This window comes from Phoca vitulina, unplaced genomic scaffold (genome assembly GCF_004348235.1).
Source record: "Phoca vitulina isolate PV1807 unplaced genomic scaffold, GSC_HSeal_1.0 scaffold3, whole genome shotgun sequence".
NCBI lineage: Eukaryota > Metazoa > Chordata > Mammalia > Carnivora > Phocidae > Phoca > Phoca vitulina.
Genome location: NW_022589706.1, coordinates 43,815,781 through 43,838,267, shown reverse-complemented (window position 1 = coordinate 43,838,267; position 22,487 = coordinate 43,815,781). Strand labels below are relative to the sequence as shown.

Sequence of the window (22,487 nt, the reverse complement as noted above, 5' to 3'; positions counted from 1 at the left end):
ATGTGCCCAGAACCGTTTTAAGCACTTGGCATGTATTTTCCCTTTAAATCTTCACAAAAACCTATGAATTAAGAAAAAATGTATGGGGGCCCCTGGGTGGCTCAGTCGTTAAGCGACTGGCATTGGCTCAGGTCATGATCCCAGGGTCCTGGGATGGAGCCCTGCATCGAGTCCCTGCATCAGGCTCCCTGCTTGGCGGGAAGCCTGCTTCTCCCTCTCGCACTCCCCCTGCACGTGTTCCCTCTCTCACTGTGTCTCTCTCTGTCAAATAAATAAATAAAATCTTAAAAAAAAAAAAAAGAACAACTGTATGTCCATTAAAATACATCAGGAAATTGAGGCATAGAGAGATCCAATATCTTACCCAAAGTCAAATAACTTATCAAACCTAGGCAAACACACCACAGAGTCCCTTCTCTTTACCACCACACCATTTTGTGTCTCCAGATATGAGAATATCAAGACCTGGGACCCATATTTTGAATATTTCCTATAGCTCCTCTGCTATTATTAGGCTGGAGACCGGCATTTTTAAAGTTTCTATTTCAGTAACTGGGGACCAACAAAAAACTAAAAACAAGCTTTCTACATTGGAAAAAGAATACTGAAAATGTCAAGTAATAAAATATCCAACCTACTTGTGTCTTTTTAAAGTTTGAACAGTCTTATTTTCTTATCCTAGATGACTCTTTATATGGTCAGATGGGGTACAAGGCATAAGTACAAGGAGACAGATCTTGCAAAAGTCAACACCAGAGGTTCTCAGACTCTCTGGTCCCAGGACCCTTTCACATGCTTAAAAATTGATGACCTAAAGCAACTTTTGATTATGTTGGTTACAGCTATCAATATTTATGAACTAATAGTTAAACTGGGAAAATTTTAAAACACAAGAATATACAAGCACACATGCCATATGCCATCAGAGCAATGATGTGATCACAGTTCACATGCCTTCTGGAAAACTCCATGGTACACTTGTAAAAGTACGAGAGTAAAAGGCAAATATCATCACAGCATTGTTACAAAAATGTTTTCTTTTTACGCACTCTCTGAAAGGGTCTCAGGGACCCACACATTTCCCCTGAACTCACTCACTTTGAGAGGAGAGAACTACCTGCTCTACAAAATAATGGACCCACAAGTTTTACCAGAAAGAAATATTCAACTGGGGGATTTAATTTTCCATCTCAGAAATAATTTTCACAGTAAACAGAATTACCACCAACATCATTCCATTTAGATTCTTGAATAATATGGACCAAATGTTAACGTCTTCTAATATGTATATGTAATCACTCTTATGAAGAAACTCATTAATATTAAACTAAATTCTTGTTTTAACTGTCAATAAGACATAAGCAAGACATAAATTATTAAGATCTATAGAATCTGTTATGATCAAATATAAGAAGAACTCTCCCTCTTCACCCGCTCCCTAAAACAAATGGAGAATTCCAATTAATTCTGAGTACGATGACTAATTTATTTATGTATTTGTTAGTACATGAGTAAACTTCACAATTCTAAGAAAAATGTCATACCTGGTTACTTATGCAGTAGTAGAATTAATTTTAGTGGGCCACAACAACACTCAGACAGAATGACATTAAAAGGTTTTGGGGGATATATGCACATCTTAGGACTCATAAATGCTATCCAGAGGCATGCTCACATTACTTTCTCACACTGGCCAATAAACAACAATATCAAAATCACAATGAATGAAAAATAGGGATTTTTCTCCCCATTGATCAACAACAACACACACACACACACACCCCATACACACAAATGGAGATAACAAAGGGAAAATGTCAGGAGGACCTTACTTAATTTGAATGTTTTAATTTATATTTTATTATAAAATAAAGCATTCTATAAAGAAATTCATTTGCATAAAAGACAAGACATTAATGCAATAATAGTCTACGTGTAAATATGTCCTTGAAGGCAAACAAAGGCTAAACTACAATATAGCCTCTGTCTTTAGGGTTTCTCCCTATGTGAACAAATCCATATTTGAATGTAATGCAAATCTCAGAAATCTAAGGGAAAATAGCCATTTGCAAAACTTAAGGAAAGATCACCTCCCTCTAATTCCAACTGCTCTAGCCATCCACACCATGCTAAATTTAGGCTGCACAGCATTTCTCAAAAATTGCTCTTTGTTCTTAAATACAAAAATCAATCAGTTTTCCTTGCTGATTTCTGGGCAAAAATGCCCCACTTGTAACAGTAACTGTCACTCCTAGTTGGCAACCCCTTTCAGAGAGTTTCAACCGGTGGTTAAAGTGGTCCAAATGAAATCTAAAAAACAATTGAGTTTAGCATTATAGAATTTGACTAACTTCAATCCTTTTGCTTTTATAACATTTTTAAATCTCCTGTCTAGGATTTCCTAGGCTATAGCTCACCAAAGAATCAAAGGTAAATCAAGACCATAAAAAATTTGTCTTTCTTAATTACTAGAAACAATGCCAGCCACGGTAGCTGGAGCCAGTACGTCTCATACTTGCTATTATTCCCCGTAGAAAGGAATATTTAAATCTCTAAACTGTAAGAAGATCATTAAGAAAACCTTCCATTCATATTTTTGAGGAGAGCTCTCAATCTGAAGGATAATCACACCAAGCCACTTAAAATGAGCCATCAAAAGCATTTACCCATCAGGCAAATCACATGCTGGTTTATCACTCTTCAGGCCAGGGATGCCCGATTCAGCCTAACAGTTCTAAGAAATATTTGAATATTTCACATAAACCTTTATACTAATCACTCCTCCCATCCCGACTTTATAGAAACAGTCCAGATAACCATATACACCAATGGAGCAGGTTACTGAATATTTAGAGATACAGAAGTGCTATGGAATGGCATTCAAGCACTCTGACACATTCACCTTCAGCTAAAGACAGCACAATACACTGACAGACACAGTTCTAATGACATCAGGACCTGTGGAATGTATGACTGCTAGGAAACACATGCTGCTAGGAAACAAAGAACAGATCTGATCAAATCTTCTAATGTAAGGACTGGGAATCATTGTGATTAGATCTTCTAAAATGAGGACAAGTGTTCTTTAATCTTCGGAAATATTTACAAGTATAAAGACCGTAACATATATCCTCTAGAAATGAAACAAATATATGAAGCTAGATTCTCATACATTAAATCACAGTTCTCTAAGTTTTCTATTAAGATGACAGCCACTAGCAATAGCGCATAAAAATATAACTTAATCAAAGTCAGGTATCAATGATTCTGTATTCCTTTTTTTTTCAGCCTAAGCTTTTTCAAGAAGTCAAGATCTTTAAAAAAAAAAAAAAAAAGGAATCTAGAAATTATAGTACCTAGAAAATAAGTACCATTTTACATTTACAGTGCTATACTTTTAAAAACAAAATAGAACATAGTCATTTGCACCAAAATCCAAAGCAGTCAAAGCTAATCTACAGCTAAGGAATTTAATAGCTTTTAATTATTGAAACTGAAAAGCAGTTTAGCTTTTTAACTTTTTAAAAACTGTTTATCTTTGTATATTTTTTAACCCTTGCTTTGATTACAGAAAAAAAAAAAAGAGTGAAACAAAGCCGAGAGATATTTCAACACAAATATCCTTTTAGCTCCTACACAAATTATTTGAAAACCTCTTGGTGCTGCTATAAAAGAACTGACAATTCTATCTGTAATCCACAAACAAACTGGGCGCCAGAACTCCAGGTCATTTAGTACCATTACAGACTGAAAAACGTATCAGGGAAATCTGGCTAAATTCTGTTTAATCTCATAGGGAAATGAAGAACATTCTTCAAGTAAAAAATTACTAAAGAGGTGTTTCTTTGTAGATTCTACAATGACATTCTTTAGTGCCGATAGCTCATATGACAGTAAATTAGCAGACCGCCTATTTACTTCAGAGCAAAACACAGAAGGCAGTTTTTCCTTCCTGCCCGCGTCTATGCGTCTTTTCATTTCCCCAGCAGCTGGCTGGAAGGATGTAAAATCAGAGGTGCAAGAAGGCTTACACTTCCTAGTGAGTAATCCACCCAGGAAAGTAAACAGGACAGACACCACCAGGTTGGGCTTTAAAGGAGAGTGCGGCAGGACTGCTTACACCGTTGTTTACAATGTGCTCCAACTACCGCAGGCAGGATCACACACAGGCACAGGGAGGAGACACCCAGAGGTGGCTCACACACCTAGAGTTCGCCCAATTGCTGTGATATCTCTGGCCATAAAGCAGTGCACGTTTCTATCAGAGTGAGGGAAGTGACCGGAGAATTCCAGAGACCAGGGGTTATTCTGGCTTGACTCGGTTATTTCAATCTGCTCGAGAGATGACTGTTCTATCCCTTGGTCCTCATCAGGGCCAATCTGGGGTGCGTCGAGCGCTGCACCAGAGACACGCGCCGCACGCATCTCGCGGAAGTGCTCCTCACTGGGGAGAGGGGACACTGTGAGGCTTCCTCGCAACCCCTATGGGGCCCCGCGGCCTCCTCAAACCAGATTTTCTAGTTAAGCGGATCCCAGGCGATTTCGATAAGAAAGCTCAGCTCAAGTAGCATCAGCTCTACCATCCCCACAAATACCTCCCGGCCATCCCCCGGAGCGCGCAGGAACGCGCACACACTGTCACGCACACGCTGACCGCACAGCCAACTGGCCCTGGTAGCAGAGGTCGCCCCCACCCCTACCTATACACCCACCCACCTATAGCTGGGGGCCTGGCACGCTTAGCCCCTGAGCTCCGACAGGGGACCAGTGGCGGGGGCGCGGTGGCACCAACGCTCCGCTGCAGCCGGAGCGTCCCCTTCTCCCGTTGGAAGCTCCCGGGCGCCTGCCCTCCTACCTGTAACCCAGTCGACCGCGGACACCAATGCTCTTCCTACCCCGCCCTGGCATCCCGGCTGCCCGGATTCGTGCAACACCGTCCCCCGCCCCGTGCCCACTCCCAACACCGCGCCGCCCCGGGCCACCCACGAAAGTAACAGCTTCCTCCAACCAAAACCGCCTAACAAAGCCTGGGCAAGCAGCTCTTAACCAAACTGCCGTGAAGGGGACACAACGGGCGGGGTGCGAAGAGGCAGCACGGCTATACGACTCAGGGGCGCGACCTGGGCAAATGCGGCCCCTATGGATGCTCCAGACAGGCGTCTAGGAATGATCGCAGTGAGCTCGCCGCCCCTCAGTCCCCATCACCCCAGAGTCCAGCTCTCACCCGGTCCCTGTCGGTTATCCAGCCCGCTCCCGCCTCCAGCGGCACCAGCTCGGGCCGATGGAGAGAAGGCGCCCCCTGGTCTGTTTTCAGCCCCCGCCAAGGGATGACACTGGGGTGAGAGAGGAGGGAAAATTCCCGGGGTGGAAATTCCAGTTCCTATTCCCAGCGTGTTGAACTGTGAATGTGCCGGGTCTGCTCTCCCCTTCATCCCTCTCGGCCGCCAAATCGCCCAATTGCTGGAAAAACCTCAACCCGTGCCAAACCCCAGTGCCCACCAGCCAGGAGGCTCCCTTCCCACCCCGCATCACGATCGGATGAGTGTGTGTGCGGGCGTGTATGTGAGTGGGTGGGTGAGTGTGCGTGAATCCCGCACCCCCTCGGTTGCCCGCCCCGCGGACGCCACCGCCTGCGCTGGGCCAGGGCCACCACTATTAGGAAGAGTGAGAAAAATAAATTACCTTTCGTAACCGCCGGTCCCTGAGATCGTCCCATCAGTTTGCTCAACAACCTGCAGCCGGGTGCAGTTTCCACAATCCAGCCATGGAGCCCGGGGCAGAAGACCGGCCGGCCCCAGAGAAGACACCCCACCACACGCGGCAAAGAATGACACCAAAGCGCAGAGAAGGCAGCAGGAGGGTGGAGACCCCGGCCAAAGAAACAACAACAAAAAGTCTCTCCTTCCCCCTTTCTTCTACTACACAGCCTTGGAGAAAGGTCGGAAAAAAAAAAAAAGAACCAAATGTTTGTCTTCCTTTACGTGTTCTCGCTTCAAACACACCAGGGGGTAAAAACGGAGCAAAGAGAGAGGAGGGTTCAAATGTCTCTCCCAGTCCACAGTTGCACAACTTCGGAGTCGGGCTCAGTCTCCAGCAGCAGTCGAGACCCAAGCGGCAGCTAGTAACATGCGACAGTCATAGCTGAGGCTGCTTCTCCTGCTCCTGCTGCGGCCGCTGCCGCCGCTGCTGCTGCCGCCGCTTAAGAAAAGACGCTGCTGAAGAGACCAAAAATCTTCCACCATCCCCCCAGCCGATCTTTATATCCAGTTCTCCCACCCCACCCCCTTCGCCTTCTTTTTCTTCTTCTTCCTCGTCCTCCCCTTTCCGCTTGGGAAAGGGCGCAATGGAATAGGTAGGGGGAGCCGCGAGAGTCTGGGGTGGCTTCCTCTCGGCCAAACCCGCCTCCTTCTCCTGAGGTTTTCCCCCGCGGAGGGTCTCCTCTCGCGCCCGCAACCTGCGCCGAGAGCCGGAGCGACGGCCACGCAAACTCCTTCCCGGGTGCACGGTGGGGGCGCGCGGGCGGAGCGGGCGCCCGGCTGCTGAGGGCTGCGTCCCGGGGGTCGCGGATCCCGGAGCCCGCGGGGTGGCCGATTAGCTCGCCGGCCGGGCCGGGCAGCTGAGGGCATGTGGGAGCTTCATCGCGCGGCCCCGAGCTCCGCGCCGCCGCCGCCGCCGCCTCTTCGGTTCTTTCTCTTCTTCGACTCTCCGAGAGCGAGCAAGGCTCCGGCGCTCTCCACACACGCACACTCACACACGCGCACACACGAGCAAGCTCCTGCCAAAGCAAACCGTGCAATCCGCGCGCGCGCACACACCCGGAGAAAGAGGACGGAGGCAAAAAGAGAAGAAAGAAAGGGGAGGGGGCGAGTCACAGGCGGCGGCAGCAGCAGCAGCTGTCGGAGCGGAGGCAACGAGCAGTCCGGGAAAAACCAGCAGCGGCAGCGGCGGCGCCCACCCGGACCAGCGGCAGCATCTGCATCCCCGCTCTTGGGAACTGGGGAGAGCGGTGCCGGGCGACCAGGCGACCCGGCGACGCGCCGAGACCGGTCGGAGCGCGGGCGCGCGGGGGCCGTGCAGCCTGCGCGCGGAGGACGCAGCCGGGGCCCGAGCCGAGGCCAGAATGAGCCGCGGGCTGGCGAGCGCCAAGAGCGCCGAGAGCCGGGGAGGGGGCTCGCGCGGGGGGGGATGAGGGTGGCACGTAAAACCCGGATCTGGAGTGCACTCGGGCTCCGCCGCGCGGACTCCACCTAGCTGCTCGGTAAACGCTTGGAGGTGGGAATGAGAGGGCTGCTACATGAGGCTTCCCTTTCAGGGTTTGTCAAACAAAGGGTACCTCTCCTCCCGGCTTTGAGGCACGATTCTCCTTCAGTCTCGCAATGTCTCCCTCTCTCTCTCTCTTTCTTCGTCTCTCTCTGTCTCTCTTCCCTCTCCTCCCTTCCTCTCTCCCTCTCTCCCTTCTTCTTTTCCTCCACTCCACCCAGGTAAGTAAACGTCAGACTGAAAGTCCTGCCAGTGTCTCTTTTTCTAAGTGCAGATTATTCCATATTTCCATTATGCAGGTACCGAGTCCCAGTGCGTTTTCTGCCTTTGGTCCATTTTATGTTCCTTCAAACTTACCTCAACGTGCAAGTTCATCGCAGACTTTAAAGTATCCTCTGTTATTCGGACATAGGGATTTAATGATTTTATTTCATAATCAGTAAAAATTACCATAATGGATATAGAAGGGTGCCAATTCCAAAGCAATGCCTTCTGATGCAGGGGAAAGTCTGCTCAAGTTAACTGAGTGACCTTGGTCCATTACTGAGCCCCCTTGTGCTTTCTTTGTAAATGAGAGAGAGGGTTAAGTAGGTAATTTATAAGGTCTCTTCCTGCTCTAAACTTTCATGATCTGAAAAGACTAAGGTGTTATTTTCTGTATCAGTAAATTCGAATTACAATTATGAGAGAAACTAAGATTTATTATATGCATTCAACAAGCTTATTATATCCACATTGTATTTGGATGTATATATTCAGGATGATCTAATGCCCTTCCAGAGCTCTTTGGGAGGTATAATCAACCCCAGTACATCTGAAGAACCTAAAACCTCATTAGAATTAACAGACCATACCCAACACAAGTGACTATCAATATCTTCATTCGTTCTTCAAAGCTCAATTCTCGTGCCGAATGCTCCAGAATGCTCCTTTTCTCACCAACCCCAATTAAAATAATCACTCCTTTCATTATATTCCCATAACTTTGATGGTATATCTACGATAACACCTATTTCATTCTGTTTTTTTCTTGTTCGTTTAAAATAAGGAGTTGCTTGTCTATAGGTCTCCTCAGATTATAGGATCTTCCTTAAATGCAAATTCCAAATTTTAATCATCTGTATAACATAAAATTATTATGTATCCACAGTACTTTGCACATTGTAATTTTTTAAAAAATTTGGAGGGGAATTTCCTGATATTTCTGAATTCTGACCAGCCAGATGTTTGTTCACACACTTAAATTAGGCTATTTGAATTTGCCTAATATAAGGCATCCACAAACTCCCCTGAGTACATAAAGAAAATGTAAACTGACATCTGAAGTCACTTGTTACTTAAATGATTTCGGAAATAGACTGTAGCTAATTGTGACAAAAGGAGGCAAAATGGAAACTACCCAATTCATCCCCCAAATGGATATATGTGGAAAAGCAATAAAATAACAAAATGTGGAATGAATGACTGTATAGATATTAAGTGTTATTAGTGATAGCAGCAGAAATATAAATAAACAGACCAATTTTTAGAATCAGTCTTATCTTGACAGGTCTGGAAGGATATGGGAGAGGAATTCAAATTAATTTCAAAATGGAAATTAATATATCAAAATATAAAATATACTAACTGAAAACTGCATATTAATTTAAATAAGTAATTAAATATGAGACATAGTAACTGAAAAGTAAGCATATTAAGTTAAATAACTAATTGAAAGTATTCGCCAAAGAATTGACCACGAAAAAAGTTACAAACAGAAAAATGAGAAGAACCAAAAAAGGAAAAGAAGTGAGTAAAAAATAACTCATAGCTATTTAAGAAAAGCAGGTAAAGGAAAAGAATAAGTTAATTATTTACACAATTTAATCAAATGTCAATGTAGTAGCTTTTACAGCAGCAACCTGTATTTTGGGCTCAAACTTCATGCATCCAAATCCTTTTTAATCTGATAGGCATAGTCTTTTATATTTAAGATATAAAGCATCCTATTCTATTGCCAGGAAATCCATTACTCTTGCCAATATTTTTCTAAGGTGAACCTTCTAGAAAAATAAAATCAAGTAAATTCTGTGCCTTTTTTGCTATACAACTATATTTAACACCTTCTCAGGGACAAGATAGCATCACAGATGATGTTTGAGCAATGATGCTATTATACAGGGTAGAGCTCTGTGCAAGAGTGCTTTTTGAAAATGATGGCATGGTTGGCTTTAGCTCTATTAAATTTGAAAAAAAAATCAGTATTTACCATGTGGAAAAGAAACCCCCAAATTTAAGCTGAATATCCAATCAAATAGGATAATTAATATGAAAATATTTTAATAACTAGTAAAATTCTCTGACCAAATGACTCTTTCAAATTAATAAATACACTATGATGTCCAACAGTGTGAAAGTTAGGAAAAGAACCTGGATAAAATGTTCACAGAATAGGTAAATACAAATAAATAACCAATAAATGTAAGGAAGGATGCTCTGCCTTTACCCACACACACACAAAAAAAAATCCCATGCATAAAAATATACACAATTACAAGATCTATCATGTTTCATGTTTTGCCCAGGAAATTAGCTGAAAAGTAACAGTGCCCTACTACTAAACTCGAAAAAAAATACGTTGAGCAGGCTTACTCTTATGCTAATAACAGACATTGACATATTTTTCTGGAAAGTTGAAGGTATGTGTCAACTGACTTATAAAATATGTATGTCATTAATCCAGTCTTTCTGTTTACAGATACCACTTCTACAGAAATAAACAGAAGTATGGACAAGGATTTTATACAATGATATACATCTCAGTCATACTTGTTATGTAAGGGGAGAGAGTATGTAAGGTATGTATATATTCATAGGGATCTTGTTTCTTCATGCTCAGTAAAAGACCCCTTATCTGATTGGATTGGTAGTTATTTAGTTGGTGGGAAAAAATGTTGGTTAAAGCAAAAAATATTTTTAAAAATGATCCATATATTCTATTTTAGTGAGGATTCATTTTTACTGCAAGCAACAGAAACACAAAATAACAGCAACCTAAACAAGATAGAAGTTTATTACTTTTTCTAGTGAAAAGTTTAGCATTTGGTGATCCAGGGCTGTTATGGCCCCACAAAGCACCCTAGGTGTAAAAGACACCTTTATCTTCTTGCTTGGCCACCTATGACCTTTGTTCCCAATTTCAGTTTTAGCAATCATGCTACATTACAGAAGTAAAGAAGAAAAGGAGGAAGGTAAAGACATTCTCACACCCAAGGACATTTTCCTAAAGTTGCACACACCATTCTCCTTTCACTTCATCCTCAAAAATGGTGAGATGGTAACACTTAGCTACAAGGCTAGTGGGAAACATTGACTATTCCAGGCAATCCTGTGTCCAACTGAAAATCAGATTCTTTCATTATTTAGCGTTTCCTCAGCCTATAACTTAACATTGTGCACCACCTTGAACTGAGCTTTGCATACATTAGGTTTTCAGTAACCAAATGAAGGGCTAATGCAGACACTAGACAATGTCACCTTCACATGAAATGACCTTTCAGTTCAACCAGAGGTAAACTTTCACAAAATTTCAAATTACTGAGCTTTTGCCATCCAAAAAAAAAAAAAGTACTCTCTAATACCTGATCAAATATCAGCGGACAGTTAATATCTTAAATGCTACTGGGCCTAGATACACTGACAGATCAAGGTAATCAGAGTTAAATTACATCTGCAAAGCAGGTAGCAAATCATAGTACTCAGATTCCTAGTATGCCATGGCATGATTAGAATTCTAAGGGGTCTTGTGTTCACTAGAATAATGATTCAAATTTATATTATATATTGGGGCACCTGGGTGGCTCAGTCGGTTAAGCGTCTGCCTTCAGCTCAGGTCATGATCCCAGGGTCCTGGGATCGAGCCTCACAGGGGACTCCCTGCTCCACAGGAAGCCTACTTCTCCCTCTCCCACTCCCCCTGCTTGTGTTCCCTCTCTCACTGTGTGTGTCTCTCTGTCAAATAAATAAATAAAATCTTTTAAAAAAAATTATATAGACCATCAACATATTTGATTGCCCTAGCTTAATTCTAAGAAGTGCCTGGTGATGCTCTCCGTTCCCTGGAATACACATCAAAGGCCCATTTTAGAAGATTGTAAAATCTTACCCAGATTATATTGCCCTGCTAATTTGGTATCATCTATTCTTTCCTGCCTCAAGCAGTTCACCCTTATTCTTTTTCAATCCAAAAGACGATCTGTGTATTTTCTACATTCTAAATGACCTGGAAGCTTATCTATAGAGATAAGGTAAATCTAGATCTAGATATTTTTTAAAACAGCTTTTCCTAATTAAGTGGTTAACTTTTTCCACATCCTGACTTTTTTTTTCCCCCCAATGGAAGAGACTCCTTAAAACTCTGAGTCATAATTTCTCTAATGCTTACATACATGCATGTCAATTCTGGAAGACTCTGAAAGGAACAAGCTTCTCCTTCTTCTTCTTCTTTTTATTTATTTATTTTTTGTAACTTTCTCCACTACCTTGCCTTAGACCCAACAATTAAATTACCTTTCATACCTGCAAATTAGGTTCAACACCAAATGCTTTCAGCCACTGACTATAAATGTTAAACACTGGCTCTTACAGAAGTATTCAGCACTCACACAAACATAGTTGCCTTAAACGCATCACATCATAGTGTCTAGATTCTAGAAATATGAGAATATTCAAAAACCCAATACTGTTTTCTTATAAAGACAAATATGCTTGTGCTTTATAAATGAAAATATCATGACCAACCAGAGATAGTCAGTAATGACTGTCACGTTCTGAAAAGGAAGGAAATAGACTTTTGGTTCCTTTGTAAAACATTGCCACTCTGCTGGGCTCTGCTCATCAGCCCTCTCCTTTAAGACTATAGGAGACACCAAGAGTAGATACCTAACTCATAATTAATCCCCTTTCTCTGAGAATGGTTCTTACAGATGTGGGAGGTGGCTTTGTACCTATCCCTTGGCCATGGGAGATTGGTCCAGGCAAGGTCAGCTGACCCAAGCTTGGCTAATCAGAATCATTCTCTAGGATTTTTCAGACTATATGATGCAAAGAGTCTCAATATATCCCTGATTCTCAGAGTCCATCTTCTTCTTCTTTTTTTAACATATAATGTATTATTTGTTTCAGAGGTACAGGTCTGTGATTCAACAGTCTTGCACAATTCACAGCGCTCACCATAGCACATACCCTCCCCAATGTCTATCACCCAGCCACCCCATCCCTCCCACCCCCCACCACTCCAGCAACCCTCAGTTTGCTTCCTAAGATTAAGAATTCCTCATATCAGTGAGGTCATATGATACATGTCTTTCTCTGATTGACTTATTTCGCTCAGCATAATAGCCTCCAGTTCCATCCACGTCTTTGCAAATGGCAAGATTTCCTTCCTTTTGATGGCTGCATAATATTCCTGTGTGTGTGTGTGTGTGTGTGTGTGTGTGTGTGTATACCACATCTTCTTTATCCATTCATCTGTAAACAAACTGAGGGTTCTAGAGGGGAGGGGGGTGGGGGATGGGTTAGCCTGGTGATGGGTATTAAAGAGGGCACGTTCTGCATGGAGCACTGGGTGTTATATGCAAACAATGAATCATGGAACACTACATCAAAAACTAATGATGTAATGTATGGTGATTAACATAACATAATAATAAAAAAATAAAGAAAAAAAATATATCCCTGATGATGGAGGAGGCTCAGTTTCTTCTATATGGTGCTACCTAAACCTGACTTAGTGCAAACATTTCCTGAAGAATGCAGTCGATTTAAAAAAAAATAGCCTAAGCAGAAGTTCCTTTTTCTTTTGCATCTATTATAAACTCCCAAATAAGATGTACACAAGGGGAAAATTCTGTATGGACATGTTGTTATAGTGCTAATGTGCAATCTGTGTTATGGTGATACCTAGGAAATTAGGTTCCCCTTAAGATTGCCTACTGGATTTTCCAGAAAGCTGAGCTCATAGAAGGCATATTGCATTATTCTTCTGGGAATGGTGGTCACATTATTTTTGCAGTACTCCCAATTAGATGATTTTGTCATTTCTGGTATCTGCTTCAATCATACACCTCACCTCTTTACCTATAAAAGCAAAATGAAAAGTGGTAGGAAAAATAATGGTTATTGCCTCCTTGGAAATACAGTCCTCGGGCCCATAGTAGATATTCAATAAACGTTTGGTGAATGAAATAATTCAAGGCAAGTGTTATATAATATATATTATCAAATATGTAAGGTATATCTATTAAACTATGTCAGATTAATATATCTATCATTCTGTTAAGATTATGTATTAATAGAGGTTATACATCTAAATGAGAGCCATCAAATTCAAATTAGTCACCTTCACTAGGATAGGCAGCCATTGCTCAAAACAAATTGAACTCTTTTGAGATCATTTTAGACTATAGCATGCTTTGGAATAGCCTTACGGTATTAGCAAATCTCTTGCTTTTAAAGTACATTTGATTTTTTTGTTGTTGCTGGGCTAATGATTTAGATCAAATGAAAAAAAATCACTGTCATTAAAGACCTGTAATAGAGCTTGGAAATCGACTAATTAGTTGTCAAGCTAGGGGATAACATTTTTTTGTTCAGAATAAATAAAGTATGACTAATTTTTTCTGTGGATTAATTTTAGACTATAACTTCTTTAAAGTAATGATCATCATCTTCTATGGCCTGAGTCTAATCTTCCGAAGAAGAAACCAGCAACAAATGTATTATGTCCACTTTATTAATAATGATACTAAGATTCAGATGGTATAATAACTTTCTTAAGGCTAAACATTCAGTAGTGTATACCATTCAGACAAGTTTATCTTACTAACCCTCTGCCTACATTGGAAGAGATCCCAAAAGCAAGTTTTCACAAAGAGAAACTTCTCCTCAGCTACAGTTCGTTGGATGGGGGGGTGGGGAGGGAGGCAAGTTGCTTGATTAACAAGCTAATCAAGTCTTCTTCCCAGGGAAATTGGAATTGGGCTTGAGAGAGTCATTGTTTCTTTCTCTGAGTAGGTCATTTGGGTGACCAAGCTGTGGAGTGGCCTTCTTTTCTCTGCCATATTAACTCAGGAATCAGAGGTGATTCACTCTTGAGGAGAGACATGGACTAGTCTATCATTAGTTAAACTTGCTTTTAGCCACCCAGCAGAAGTGACGAGAAGACTAAGTTGCAGAACGAAGCATAAAACAAATGTACAGACAGGAGTGTAGATAAACTGCAGAGAGAGATTTTGAATGGCTTTCTGGACCCTGGTTCTATTTCTTTCCTGATGTCCAGCTGCATTTCTGTACTTAATTGGAAAACAGCCCTTGTGGTGTTATAGCACATTCTTCTTTTTGATGAAGCCCACACAACTTTGTAGTAGTTATCAGTGGGTTTTGTCTGGTCATTTCTCTCTTTGCACTTCTGGAAATAGTATACCTCTTCCTTGGGTGTCCTTTTGCTCTTCATTTTATATATTGGTAATGATCTGTCCATTTTGGTACCCAGCTCACACACGGAAGGCCCATGATCCAGGCCAAATCAAACACTGTAACAGGCTCTCCCCCAGTCATTTGTTACAGATGGCCACATGACTTAAGCCTGGTTATTCAGAATACTTTCCTGTGATTTTTTTATATGAACACTGGAATAGAGAAATTTTCCCTCCTTCTCTGGTGTGTTTTTAAACTGGAATGGTATAAATCTGAAGCTTGCTTTTATTTAGTTGTTTGTGTATTTACTTATCTATTTATATTATCCAAAGTGCTCTCTCTCTCTCTCTCTCTCTCTCAGAGATTTAACAATTATAAAAATAGAATAATGATTTTCTTCTAATTTATCTCGCAAGTGATGAAGAGATTGAATGTATACATGCCAACAGCTTGGTATATTCTTACCTTAAGTTATTTAATATTAGATTTAAATGAGATATACTAGTTATACTTATGTGAAATGTTATGAAATAAGGTTCCAATCCTATACTGTACATCTTACACTAAAATATGCGTACTGTGTCTCTGATTGTCTAATGGTCCTGGATCTCTAAATCCTGGATCAGGACTATAACATAGAGAGTGGGGAGGGTGGCAGTATATAAGCCTTTAACATAAGGCTTTTGAGGTTGTACTGGGCAGACCATGGGTAACAAAGAAGAGGAGTGACTTCTTAGCATTTTATTTATGGGCTTGCATGATCCTTATCATGTCGACTTAGATTCTATTCACAAGAACTCAATAATATGGCCACACCCAACCATAAAGGAGATTGGCAAATATGCTCTAGCTTTTGGTCCAGGAAGAAATTGATGTAAGTTTATAAACAACTATGCAGTTCGTGCCATATACTCTTTTCATGATTCTGAAAAACAAGTTGTGAAAGAATATGCAGAATTATGTAGCCCAATCACTGCCACATAACTGAAGTAATATTTAGGCTGTATGACATGATACAAAGAGCTCAGGACATGGATTCAGAAGACCGTATTTTCAGTCTTGTCCTTACCACTGACTCACTCTGTATTGGGCAAGTCTCTTGATATTTCTAGGCTCTATTTTCCCTATCAGTAAAATTGGCATGTTAAAATATCTGTGCTACCTACACTAGTTTATTGTGGCTACCAAATTAAGTGTATTATAAACTTAGAGTCCTGTTCAAATGGAAGATCCTTGCTAGCACACCACACACACACACACACACACACCCCTACACTACTTACACAACCAGAATTCAATGTGTTATACTCTAATTCCTGTGTTTTCCCATGCTATTTGAATCTTTCCTCTATAAATGTAATAATCTCTTTCGGGCATGCTATGAAACACCTTGCATTTTCCTTCTCCCTAGGATCAAAATATTCATTTCCACAGCTGGAGGAATGTAGACTGCTTGGAGATGAGTCCCTCAAGTATTTTCCTCTCTCTGCTGAAGGGAGATGTCTTTTTCAAAATTATGTTCCCTCCCCAGAGATCAACCCATATTCAGTAGCTTCGCAGGGGTACTTAGCAATGGGCCCATTTCCTGGCCCATTTCTTCAAGATTCCAAAGAACCATCCCAAGTTCAGTGAGCCCCACTGGATTGCCTGAGGGCTCTACTGCTTGTCCATTTTTCCCTCTGCCCAATTCTGAGTCTCTCATTCCCCCCACCGCCCCATGCCCACACTATATTGTTCCTGAGAGCACCCTGAATAAATCCCTTGTTTGCAATCCTCTGTCTTAGAATATGTTTCCCAGGACACTTGACCTAACATAGGCTCCTCGTTCCTATCCTTGACATTGCTTAGTTTATTCTCCACACTCAGCCAGAGAGATGTTGCTAGAACTAAGTGATTATATCAGTGTCCTACAATTACTATAACAAAGTACCACAAAATGGGTGGCTTAAAACAACAGAAATCTGTAGTTTTACAGTTCTGCTAGAAATTAGTTGGAGCTCAAGATGTCAGCAGAGCTATGCTCCCTCTGAGCCTCCTCGAATCCTTCCTTGCCTCTTCCGAGCTTCTGATGGTGGCCTTCAATCCTTAACATTCCTCAGTTTGCAGCTGCGTTACTGCAAATTCAACCTCTGTCATCATATGGCATTCTCCCTGTGTCTCTGTCTTCATATGGTAGTTTCCTTTTCTTGTAACGACACTGATCATACTGGATTAGGGCCCACCCTAGTGACCTCATCTTAATTTAATCATATCTTCAAAGACCCTAATTCCAAATAAGATCATATTCACAGGTACCTGGGATTACAAGACCAACATAACTTTTGAGAGTACACATTTCAACTCATAACAGTGACTCTGCCCCAAATCCTCCACTTGCTCTCTCTATCATTCAGAATCAACTGGAAGTGGCTGGCAAAGCACTACACATTCTGGCTCCTGAAGCCTGCACAGCCTGATCTTCCACTCCTCTCCCCAGAGATCACTTTGCTGCAGCCATAATAGCCACCTTGTTGCTTCCTCACTTGCCAGACACACCCCCATCTCAGGGCTTTTCATCTGCTTATCTTTTTACCTAGAATGTTCTTCACCTAGACATCTCTGCATGGCCCTTTACCTACCCTACTTCTAATTTGTGCACAAATTCTCGGTGATGCTTTCTCTAACACTCTATTTAAAATCACATACAACCTTGGGGCGCCTGGGTGGCTCAGATGGTTAAGCATCTGCCCTCGGCTCAGGTCATGATTCCAGGGTCCTGGGATCGAGCCCCACATCGGGCTCCTGGCTCAGCAGGGAGCCTGCTTCTCCTTCTCCCTCTGCCTCTCTCCCTGCTCATGCTCTCTCTCTCTGTATCTCTGTGTCTCAAATGAATAAATAAAATCTTTAAAAAAAAAATTACATACAACCTTATGTAATTTTAATTATTACATACAATTCTATCACCTTCCTTTTTTCCTCCATAGAACTTCTCACCTTCTAATATACTATGTAATTTACTTATTCATTGTGTTTATTAGTCTGCAGTATGACTTCAGTGGTCTCAAGGCACTTTTGCCTTAATGGACCCCTTCCTCCATAAAAAATATTTAAAATTATATTTTATGGCTGCCTTGTTATAAAGAAAAATATAATCAGGATGGATACGTTATTATAATATTAAAATTTTTCCTGGTTTTAAAAGAAGTTAAAATTAAAACATTTTTGTGGGCCCCTAGGAAGATTGTGGGCCTTAGGCCCTCTGTGTAATGGATAACGTGGCCCTGGGTTTATAACTGTCTCCCCATCAGAGAATGTACACTCTTGGAGAATGAGGACTTTTGTCTGTTTTTCTCATTGATATTTCCCCAGCAAGTAAAACAGGGCCTGGCATATAGCAATGCTCAATAAATATTTGCTGAATATATGAGTAACTAAAAATATCATTTTGATTTTCCATTAGAATTAGTTTTCCATTTCCTTTGTAAAATAGGTTTGTGTGGCCTAACCTAGAATGTACTGTTATTTCCACTTCAGTACTTAAAACTTCAAGAATAATTCTTTAAGAGGCCAACCAATCTTTAAACTCACCGTAGGACTCCAACCTTACACAACTCTTGGGAACCATGGGTATCTGATGGTAAGTGAGCTGGAGGAATTACTCCCCTGGATCCCTTCAGGGTGCGCTGTAAATTTCTGTGCTCTATCAGAAAGTTATTACAAATATTATGAAAAACATTTTTTTGAACTTAAAAAAAAACTTTCTTAAACAATTATAAGAAAATATTTTGCTAGTACCTTGAAATAAACCATAATATTGAAATATCTTCTAAGTAACAAAATAAGTCAGGAGAACGCTTAAAATAATTTTATAAAATTAAACTAGTGTGGTTGCCATATTACAGAGATTTGTTTTAATGAAAAAAATAAAAAAACTCCATGAAAACTGGTGGGTCTCAGGTGGTAGAGCAAAGATAAGAGAATGACTAAATTTGATTTGTATTTATTAGAAAAGGAGAGATCAGACCTTCAATTTGATTTGGGAAAACCGAAGTTAAACTTACAGGGGTATAAATATTGCTTATTTTGTACTGAAGAATCTTGGAACTTATGAATTTCTTAGGATAACATGTGACCACTAACACCCTTTTGTGAGGAAATGTTATTTCATGGGAGGCAAAAATCATTACAGTGCTGCATACATTTATTAATATGCAGAATATTCAAATTTACAGCTGATGAGGAACTTTCATGGTTATTTCCTTACCCTTTTTGGAACTACTGTGAAATTTCCCATTTGTTCTACTTTCAGCAGTCTCATGTGTTTTCCTTAGAACTTGACTAATACTCAATATTTAGTTACATATGTCTGTCCTCCCTTAAACTGTGAGGGAAATATGTACAATTTATTTTAGTATGTATATCACCCAGCATGATGTTTTTCATATTAATAGACATTCAATGAATAAACTGTTGACTGTAAAACAATTTAAGAACTATACACATCGGGTGATTTTCTTAAGGTTGTTTTCATATATAAATATTTAGAAAATTCTTTCCTTTGAAGGTTTATGTTTTTAATGCCTGACATCTATGTATTTCATTTACCTGTTCAAGATACGGAGTCCCAGCCCTGTCAGAGCATAGCAGAAGATAGACCCATTATTTATTTATCTAATTACTTGCCTAAAACTTTGCTGGGGACATGATTTCAATAATAACAACAACTTAGAGATATAGGAATTATTTACTTCATATTATAAATTAGAAAGGCCAAGGCTGAATAATTGGCCCAAGGTCAAACAGCCAATAAGTTAAAGAGTGAAATTCAGTCCTAAACCTGCCTAATTCCAAAACTTACATTCTTTCTCACATGAACATAAGATCAACTCTACAAAGTAATATGATATTTAGGAATGGAGCGAGCTTTTAGGACAAGATATTGAGAGATAACATAATGAGTTTTTATAAAGTAGCTTAAATTTTAATTCAGTCGCCACTACATTAAAATAAGAAATTTAGGGGTGCCTGGGTGGCTCAGTCAGTTAAGTATGTGCCCTTGGTTCAGGTCATGATCCCAGGGGCCTGGGATCCAGCCCCACATTGGGCTCCCTCCTCAGCATGGAATCTGCTTCTCCCTCTGCCTCTACCCCTCCCCCCCCCATGCTCTCTCTCATGCAGGAGCTCTCTCTCTCTCTCTCAAATAAATAAATAAATAAATAAAATCTTTTAAAAAATAGGAATTTTAAATCATAATGATCTGTCAGGGAAACCTATATGAAAATAATGAATACATTGCCAGGGAAAATATAGACATTTATAGCAACAGATATTGGTCCATGGAATTTTAGTTCATTTTTACATCTGTGTTTTGTCATGTCCAGGGCAATTGTGAAAATGATTCTACTTTTATATTCTTTATGCTTCTTTATCTTTTGTGATTAATTACTTCTGCCTGTCTCCTTTAGTCTTATAAGTCTCATCTTCACTTGCATTGCTGATTATTTTCTATCTTATTCCTATGAATTCATTACTCATCCAAAGTTTCTTTATATCTTCTCTTTTTGTCCTCCTGAAAGAACTTATCATAATACTATCTGTGTAATTCAAAGACGTCCCAATGTAGACCCATGCAATGTTTCTTCTCAGATTTCAGAGCTAGGGAAATATCTCTTTCCTGATAATTTGGTTTTCTACCTTATTAGCTATTGAGAGTGTTGTATCCTATTATATTTCCCTTTTGCTTTGAATGCCTGAAAGATAAGCATTTGGTCTTGTGCACAATAGCAGTAGTTTCCCTAGACTTCGTTGTCTGGGATGATTATTGTTCCCATCATTACTTCTCTGTTGTCATTGTTTAAATGATGTTACGGTTTTGTCATGTGTGACCTTAATTTGTAAGAGACTGCCCTTTCTTTTTGAAGGTAAGTAAGAAAAAAAGAAAAAGGATGAGAAAGAGACTGAAAGAGATAGAAAGAGAAGAGAGAAAATTAAACATTTCATCAATTTTGCATCAAGCCTGGTTCTGTCTTGTTTTCTTCAATTTAAGTTAATAATTCCTCTCTTGCTTTGTATGCAACTTGGAATGGCTGGGACAACTGATTTACTCTTTTGTGCTTGACAACATGTGTTCATATCTTATTTCCTCTAGGAATGGAGCTCTTCTTTATTTTGACAAAGTTTTTCTACAGTCTGTCTTTTTCCCAGATTGGAGCCCTCCTTCTGAATGCCAGATCTACACAGAGGGTCTTGTCACCCTTGGCCAGAGAGCCCCAGTTCTGAATGTGAGCCTCTCTCTCCATCTGTTTGTTGTTAAGTATATGTATGCACACACACCTGTATGTACACACGTATATTGTACACACATATGCATGTTAATGGTTTTAAGGAAGTCTAGCAGAAGGTGCGGGTGTGTATTTATATTAATGCTAACCACTTGCCTGGGCTGTTCCCGTTATCTGTCCCATATTTTAGTTGGTTGCCTTTTCCCCTACTATTTGCCTTTCAAGATGCTTTTTACAACACAGCATCTATGTCTACTTTGAGATTCATGCCCATCACTGCCAGCTTTAACACACAGCAGGTATTTCTTTTGTTGTTGGATAATCTGGTTTCATTTTAAATTCTTTTCTCTCTCTAAAAAGTTAGAAAGAAACATTGCTTTATAGCCCTTTAGTTCGGTTTGGAATTTAATGCTATGTTGATAGCAGATTAGGTCAGCCAGTATGCATGTACATACATATGTTTGTATATATATATTTATATTCTGCCTTATCCAATAAAAAGGGCATTCATTTCTACAAATTAGCTGTGCCACTAACACATTGTCCTTCTGCAATTCAATTCATCAGAACTTTACTGGGTCTCTACTGTGTACAAGGCACTATACTAGTTACATAGTAACAAATATGAATAAGACATGAAGTTTATTCTTCATGGAGTCACAATCTATGCTGGAGGCAAAAACACCTGTAATAGAAGCAGAGAGAGATATGGATCTGACAGTGATTCAAATTTTGTGGGCGAAATGTTTCCTAGTGGCATACTTCTGGGGTAGACCCAGGGACTTATGTAACTTTCAGAGCATAAGTTGTCATTATGACCTTTTTCCCTACTCGGTGGTGGTGGTGGTAGTGGATTCTTTTAGGAATAATCTTGAATTTCAAACACATGTATGCTGTTATGTGAACCTGAATAAGCTACTTAGCCTCTCTATAGCTTACTTACTTATTAATAGTATGCAGTCATATATATTTATTAAATGAATGAATACATATAATGTATGCACCTGCCACAAAGCTATTCTAGGGGATAGACTGGTATAGAAGACAGACAAGTTTTGGGCGCCTGGGTGGCTCAGTTGGTTAGGCGGCTGCCTTCGGCTCAGGTCATGATCCTGGAGTCCCTGGATCGAGTCCCGCATCGGGCTCCCTGCTCGGCGGGGAGTCTGCTTCTCCCTCTGACCCTCCTCCCTCTCATGCTCTCTGTCTCTCATTCTCTCTCTCTCAAATAAATAAATAAAATCTTTAAAAAAAAAAAAAAAAAGAAGACAGACAAGTTTCTGTTTCATGAAGATTAAATTTTAAAAAACAGGCTTACTGGCCAAACTATAGTAATATAGAGTTACATATATAATATATAGCATATTATAACAATATTTTATGTAACTATGATTGCATATTTGAAAGATTATTTAATTCAATATATTCATATATTTATTTTTATTTATAGGTAATAAAAAGTGAACTTTTTCTTGCATCACCCAGAAATCAAGGTCTTATAATCACAAAGATCTT

The 22,487-nt window shown here is 40.3% G+C and overlaps 1 protein-coding gene across 24 annotated transcripts in view; it reads right to left on the bottom strand.

The window, feature by feature from the left end:
* The window catches only part of ADGRL3 (adhesion G protein-coupled receptor L3), an 829,014-nt gene extending 822,759 nt beyond the window's left edge, over positions 1-6,255 (bottom strand). For 9 of the 24 annotated variants that reach the window (XM_032400448.1, XM_032400447.1, XM_032400456.1 and 6 more), the window contains exon 1: positions 5,683-6,254. The gene's annotated coding sequence lies outside the window, so the exon portion shown is untranslated. Of the gene's footprint in view, positions 1-4,855; positions 5,186-5,224; positions 5,661-5,682 lie in introns of those variants that run through there. The other 15 variants (XM_032400469.1, XM_032400460.1, XM_032400461.1 and 12 more) reach the window with 6 other exon arrangements.
* Between the last annotated feature and the right edge of the window lie 16,232 nt (positions 6,256-22,487).